The sequence below is a fragment of the Nuphar pumila genome, chromosome 4, assembly GCF_984573655.1.
Source record: "Nuphar pumila chromosome 4, dmNupPumi1.hap1.1, whole genome shotgun sequence".
Lineage (NCBI taxonomy): Eukaryota > Viridiplantae > Streptophyta > Magnoliopsida > Nymphaeales > Nymphaeaceae > Nuphar > Nuphar pumila.
In genome coordinates, this window is record NC_143252.1 from 130,844,560 (window position 1) to 130,851,619 (window position 7,060).

Below are 7,060 nucleotides of genomic sequence, written 5' to 3' on the forward strand. Positions count from 1 at the left end.
CATGAAAAACATGATTGACAGCAAGGTACATAGCCCCGATAGTGTCGCACCATAACATAAGTGGTGATCGAGGAAGAAACCCAAGTTCACATAGGAGTGTAACCAAAGTAGATCGGAGGTAGCATAGGCCAGGGATTTATATTCAGCCTCTATACTCAAGTGAGCCAGGGTTTTTTGCTTGTGGGATGACCAATAAATGACATTTGGACCAAGAAAAACAACAAAGCCGACAATAAACTTTCGACCATCGGGACAGCCACCCAGTCCGCATTCAAGTAGGCACTAAGCTGAAGAGAAGAGGATGATTAAAGGAGGAGGCCATAATGCAAAGTCTCCTTTAAGTAGCGTAAGACTATTTTAACAACATTTCAACGAGCATCAGTTGGTTGATGCATATACTGACAGACCTTGTTGATAGCAAAGGCGATCTCGAGATGAGTAAGAGAGAGATATTGCAGGCCACCAATAATGTTGTGATAGAGAGTGGGATCCTGAAACAAAGGGAAGCCATCTTTGAATAACTTGGAAGAGGAGCCCATAGAGGTAGAAACGGGTTTGGCGTCAACCATACAGGCTCACTGAAGTAGAGTAGGAGTGTATAGTCATTGAGAGAGAGTCACGTCAATGGAGGAATATAACACCTCGATACCAAGAAAATAACTAAGCTGCCCAAGATCCTTGATAGAAAAAGCCACACCAAGATGATAAATAAGGTGAGAGATCTTCGTTGAAGAGTTGTCAGTGACAATGATGTCATCCACATAAACTACAATATAGATAATAAGATCACCCTATTGAAAAATAAAAAGAGAAGCTTCTGATTGAGAAATAACAAAGCCATGAGAGACCAAGTATGAGATGAGGTACCAGGCCTGCGAAACATGCTTGAGACCATAAATAGTATGATCAAGCTTACAAACATGATGAGGAAATTGGAAATGTAAGAAACCAGATAGTTGGCTCAAGTAAACATCTTCATCTAAGAAGCCATTGAGGAAGATATTATTGAAATCCAGTTGATGAATATACCACTTAAAAGAGATTGCAAGAGACAGAACCTCCCGAATGGTGGTGGGTTTAACAATGAGATTGTAGGTCTCAAAGAAATCAGTCATTTCCTCCTGATAAAAGCCTGTGGCCACAAGACGAGCCTTATAACGAGCATCAAACCATCTGCATGTCATTTGATGCAGTACACCTACTTAGAGCCGACAACATTCTACTGCGGTTGTGGTGGAACGAGATGCTTGGTGCAATTTTATTAGAGGGCAATGTATTCATCCTCCACGGCAGAGCGCCAATGTTAATGCTTGATGGTTTGCTTTTAGGCATTGAAAGCAGTATAGGCAATGGGGTATAAAGATGTAGAGAGAGATTTGGGTTAAAATGAACCCATCATGGAATGGGTCACCATCTGATGAATGTGATTAGGAGGACGGGCTATAGACTGGACAAAGATGGACGAAACAGACGTAGAAGAAGACATCAATGAGTTAGGGGAGATAGACACGGCTGGAGGAGAATTGGGTGGACAAGGCGCAATGGGACCTGGGGAAGAAGACGCTAGGAAGGAGGAGGGATCATGCGAGTCAGACACAGAGTCAGTAGCAGGTGATGGGGTGATAGCAGCAGATGAAGGTAAGGGATTGACCAAAACCATCATGAAAGAAACACGCCACTGCGCAAGATCGAGCTCAGATGCAAGAGATAAAAGATCAGGTGGAGCAGAGGGAGACTCATCAAAGAGCACATAACGAGTGACATAGGTGCGAGCGGTTTGAGGATGAAAGCAAATATAGCCCTTATGATGGGGGGTAACCGAGAAAGATATAAGATTTGGTTTTCGATTGAAACTTGGTGGAATTGTAGGGGGTAACAAGAGGGTAGCATACACACTTGAATACTCAAAGATGATGATAGGTAGGGGACTGGTTTAGGAGAAGTTCATAAGGAAATGTATAGTTAAGTACTAGGTAGGTAGGTGATTGATAAGGTAGATCATAGTTCTAAAAGCATCAACCTAGAAGTCGTAGGGTAAGGAAGCACCACTTAATAGACTGAGACCCATTTCCATAACATGCATGTGCTTCCGCTCAACTAGCCTATTTTGCTCAGGCGTGTGGGGGTAGGAGAAGCGATGAAAATACCATTGTGTTGAAGATAAGACTAGAACTCATCACTTGTGAATTCACCACCATTGTCTAATTGAAAAGATTTAATGCGGAACACAACTTGACTTTCCATAATAGATTTGAAACCTTTGAAACAGTCAAACACTTGAGATTTGGTTTTTAAAGGAAAGAACTACGAAAAATGACTAAAATCATCCATGATTAACAAGTAAAAACGAAAACCTTCACGAGAGATAACAGGAGTAGGGCCCCAAACATCAGCATGTAATAGTTCAAGAGATTGTGAACTATATGATAAGGAACATCCAAATGAAAGTTTTTGAGCTTTTCCAACAAGACAGTGTCCACAAAGCTTGGTACTCTTATCATTATTAAAAGAAATAACATTATTAGTTTTAAGAAAAGAAGCAATCTTCTTATTTATATGCCTGAGACATTGGTGCCAAAGATCAAACGTAGCTTGATGTCCTGCATAGGCTGCCATCATCGGGGTGACACTCACTTTAATTGGATAAAGTCCCGTGTTGAATTTCGGTCCCTAAAGAAGAATCTTGTCTGTCTGTCGATCCTTGATAAAAAATTCAAACAGAGTGAATTCGTAAACATAATCATTATCCTCTGTGAATTTGCCCACAGATAATAAATTTTTGGCAATGTCAGGCATGTGAAGGATATTCTTTAAATTAAACGTAGAGCCTTTAGAAGATAAAACCAAATCACCAACATGAGAAATAGGTAACATCTTACCATTCTCGATTATAATGGAGTCATTGCCCTGATAGGGGGATTTGTTTGTAAACTGTTGGGCATCCATAGTTAGATGATTGGTTGCATCAGTGTCAGGATATCAATGGCCATCAGTAGTTTGTTGTAATGACATAGCGGAAAAGGCTTTGGGAATATCCCAACACTTTTTCTCAATATAACCGTGCTTGCCACAATACTAATAAGTGACACGGCCCTGTTGATTGTTTGGATTATTGAGGGGTTGATTAAAGTTTCCTGAGGGACTCCAGCCTTGATTCCAATGACCCTTGTAGGAACTATGTTTGTGACCTCTTCCCTGAGAGGTCGTAAAGGCAGTTTGAGAGGATTCATGGTTTTCTACCTGTTTGAGATAAAGCATGATGACCCACTTTTTCTGATTAATCAGAAGATCATATAAATCAACAAATGAGTGATGAGTGGTTCCAGTGGTGATTAAAATAACAAAGCTCTTGTATCCGATGGAAAGACCGTTGAGAGAGATTTGCACGAGATCGATGGCGTCAACTCGACTATTTGCAGCAGCCAGAGAATCAACCAAATATTTGATTTTATTTAGATAGGTGTCCATGTCCATGCTTTCTTTCTTAATAAAGGTAAGATCCTTCTTCAGGAGCATAATCCTCAGTGGCGATTGAGAACCAAGAGACTTCTCTAGCATGACCCAAGCTTTTTGTGTGATTTTAGTTCTCATAATTTGGCTAAGCACCAATTTGAAGACTGTATCTTTGATCTAGCTTAAGGCAAGTTGGTTGAACTTGCGTTAGATGTAAAATGCAGGATTTGCTTCTTATTTTCCGCTTTCTCTGAGGACGAACTCGAGAGGTTGAGGAGAGGAGTCATCTACGAATCTGATAAGATCTTGGCTCATCATGACTGAAGAAGCCGAAGCCGAGGCCGATGCCAGCGACGACGAAGGGTCGGCGGAGGCACCACCGCTGCCGGGGAAAGTTGTGTCGGTGACTCTGCAATGGAGCAGTATCACTTGTTCCCTATTGGACAAGTCGGGGAAAACGGTAAAACTTCTTCGTCCAAATAAATATGGGATAAGATGGGATGTTCTTTTGTGGACCGTAATTTTGATAAGTTTAATGAGAAAAGTTAGTTTTATAGATAGGATTCTTGATGAATGTTTGGATTGATGATCAAAAGGAACGAAAGATCATCATGGACTTGGTTTCTGGAAATTTAAAGGCGAACCGAGTTTGTAGCCTGACTTTCCAAGTATTTTGGAAGTCACTGAATCTGATTGAGTGCTAAAAATACTGTATATTGTAAATTTTGAGATGATTCTAATACACATCGTAAAGTAGAGAACTTTGTTTGTCTTGATCGAACGAAAATGCGGCATCGATAATTTTCTTCAGCATACACTACGGGCCTGTTTAGGAGCCTTTCATTGGGATGGAAACACCATTTCCATGTGTTGCCACAATATCGTTTTGCCTAAACGTGCTGTTGCCAAAAACATCCTCTTGTGAATGATACCAAAATGTCGTGTTGGGGCTGCCAACTCCATTCCTAATGCAGCGTTTTGGCAACACCATTGCTTGCAAACAGTCAGAGAGCATGAAAGCACTGGGGAAACCGCAACACACCTCCTATTCAAGGCTCCCAAACAGAGCCTAAATATTTTTCAAATGCGGAATTCAGATATTCACTAGTTCCTCCCTGTTTTCAGCTCTACTGCTCATAGCTTTTGCATGTTATACTGCCTAAGGTCTATTGATATCCTCATAGAATTTGGAGATAATTTTTCAGGCTTCTGAATTTGAAATGTATATGAGCCAATATATGACAAGTACTAGTAAAACTGGTGCTGGCATCAGTTCACCGAAGAAAAGCTTTGAAGGGATCAATATATTAGTTTAGTGTGTGGCCTACAAAATGTATGCGAACGTGGGTAGTCTCTTTAATCAACCATGTCCATAGACTAGGTTTTCACTAACTGAATTTTACCCATCTGTGGAACTAGGCTAATTTCTTGGCTGTCTTTTTTTTTTCTCATAAAAGGAATGTTATGCAATGAGTTGGCAAAGTACATGAGTGACACAAATGCATAATAAAAAGATAGACAATTGCCATTATGAGATACTTGGGTGTAGGGGTCGCAATTTCTGACACGACCCGCCAACCCGCCTCTTAGGCGGGTTCGGGTTGGGCTTAAGCCAACCCGTTTAATAAACGGGTCGACCCGCGTAACCCGTTTATTAAACAGGTCGGGTTCGGGTTGGGGGTATGCCAACCCGCCAACCCGTTTAATAAACGGGTCGACCCGCGTAACCCGTTTATTAAACAAGTCGGGTTCGGGTTGGGGGTATGCCAACCCGCCAACCCGGCTGACCCGTTTAATAAACGGGTTAGGCGGGTGGGTCAACCCGCCAACCCGCCAACCTGCCAACCCGTCTGCCAACCCGCCAACCTGACTACCTGCCAACCCGATCCATCAACCCGCCAACCCGACCCACCAACCTGACCCGCGAACCTGAAAACCCGTTTACCCGACCCAACCCATTTATTAAATGGGTTGGCGGGTCGTGTCGGGTTACCCGTTTATTAAACGGGTCGGGTTCGTGTTTGCCACAACTGACCCGTTTAATAAACGGGTCGGGTTCGGGTTGAGGTATGCTGACACGCCAACCCGCCAACCCGACCCGATTGCCACCCCTACTTGGGTGCAGGTCCTTTAAAATTCATATTTTAGCTAGTTGAGATTTCCGGAGAATGTAGTTTTCTCTGTTCAACTCAATTGATACGAAACTTGCGATAACATTTCACTGGGTTTCGACAACGTTGGAAGCCATTGAAATGCTAAAGGGAGCTTCAAGCTTTGGTACCATGAAAGAAAGTGACAAATGAGAAAACCTGCTTAGGCTCACACAATTTTCATGAGTGCAGGTTTCGATAATATTAAAACATTCTGAGTGTTATCCAATATCCAGCAGTTATAGAAAATCAATAGATACTCGTACAAACTGGGAAATGTGAGACCACTTTACATGATAGCAAATGACTACATTAGAAGAGGCAGCTAGGGGCTGTTGCTACATTAGAGGAACCGGCCAGCATGATATGAGGAGCCGATCTACATTAGAAGAACCGACCAGCTACATTAGAGGAACCATGTGACGATAACTGTGGTAACTCCAGGATTCATCCTGGAGGATTATCGTTTGAAGTTATTGGTTCTTGAGAGGAGTTTACGCTTATCTTATCAAGGCGAACCCTACCAGAACAACAGCCGTTGCATGTGGCAGAGGGATTTGATCTTAAGCCTTCAGTTTGACACAGGACCCCGCTTACTACATGGGATACCACCTTGGTGGTGATGAAGAGTCAATGTTGAGAGATTGAAACAATTGCAAAGGAATAAAGGTCTCAGCCATTGGAGTTTGGATCCTACATGTGGAATACATCTATGAGAACAAATTTACAGATCACCATCGAATTCTGTTGCACCCCAAAGTGCAAACAGATATTCCTTTCCTTCCAGAACATCCACCATGGGACAGTAATTCTCGCTGGCAGCGAAAGTTGGTCCAAAGAGTAGGATACGACCCTAGGAGTCCTGATGCCCACCAACTTACAGCAAGCTCTAAATATTATAGATTGGAAGCATGAGCACAGAAAAGATGAAACTGCATGCGCCATTTCTGAAGATTTGAATGGGTTAATGCTAAAGTAGAAACCAAGCTAACTGGGATCTCAGAGATGGATCAGATGACCAGATACACCTATGAGCAGAGCCGGACCTGTAAAGAGGCCAATGAGGCTTGGGCCTCAGGGCCCCTAGGCCCAAAAAAAATTTAGGGGCTCATTTTTAAGGCCAATGAGTATTGTTGAGGTAGTTTATATAAATATTTTATATATTTTTATTTAATATAATATAAAATATTTTAAATATTATATTTGTTTAATGTGAATGAAAATTTTATTGTTATTTTGATTCTTTAAAAAAAATTAAGAGGCAGTGCCCCGAACTCCTACTATTAATAGGGGGCCATTTTTTCCCTCCGCCTCAGTCCCCATAAAACACAGGTAAGGCTCCCTGAAGAAAACACATTGTTGTCTACTGCCCACTGCCATCCTGTTACTGTCCGCTCCCTGAAGAAATTAACGTTATTCTCATTCTAAGAAGGCCCTGTTTGGGTTGAAAGCGGCAT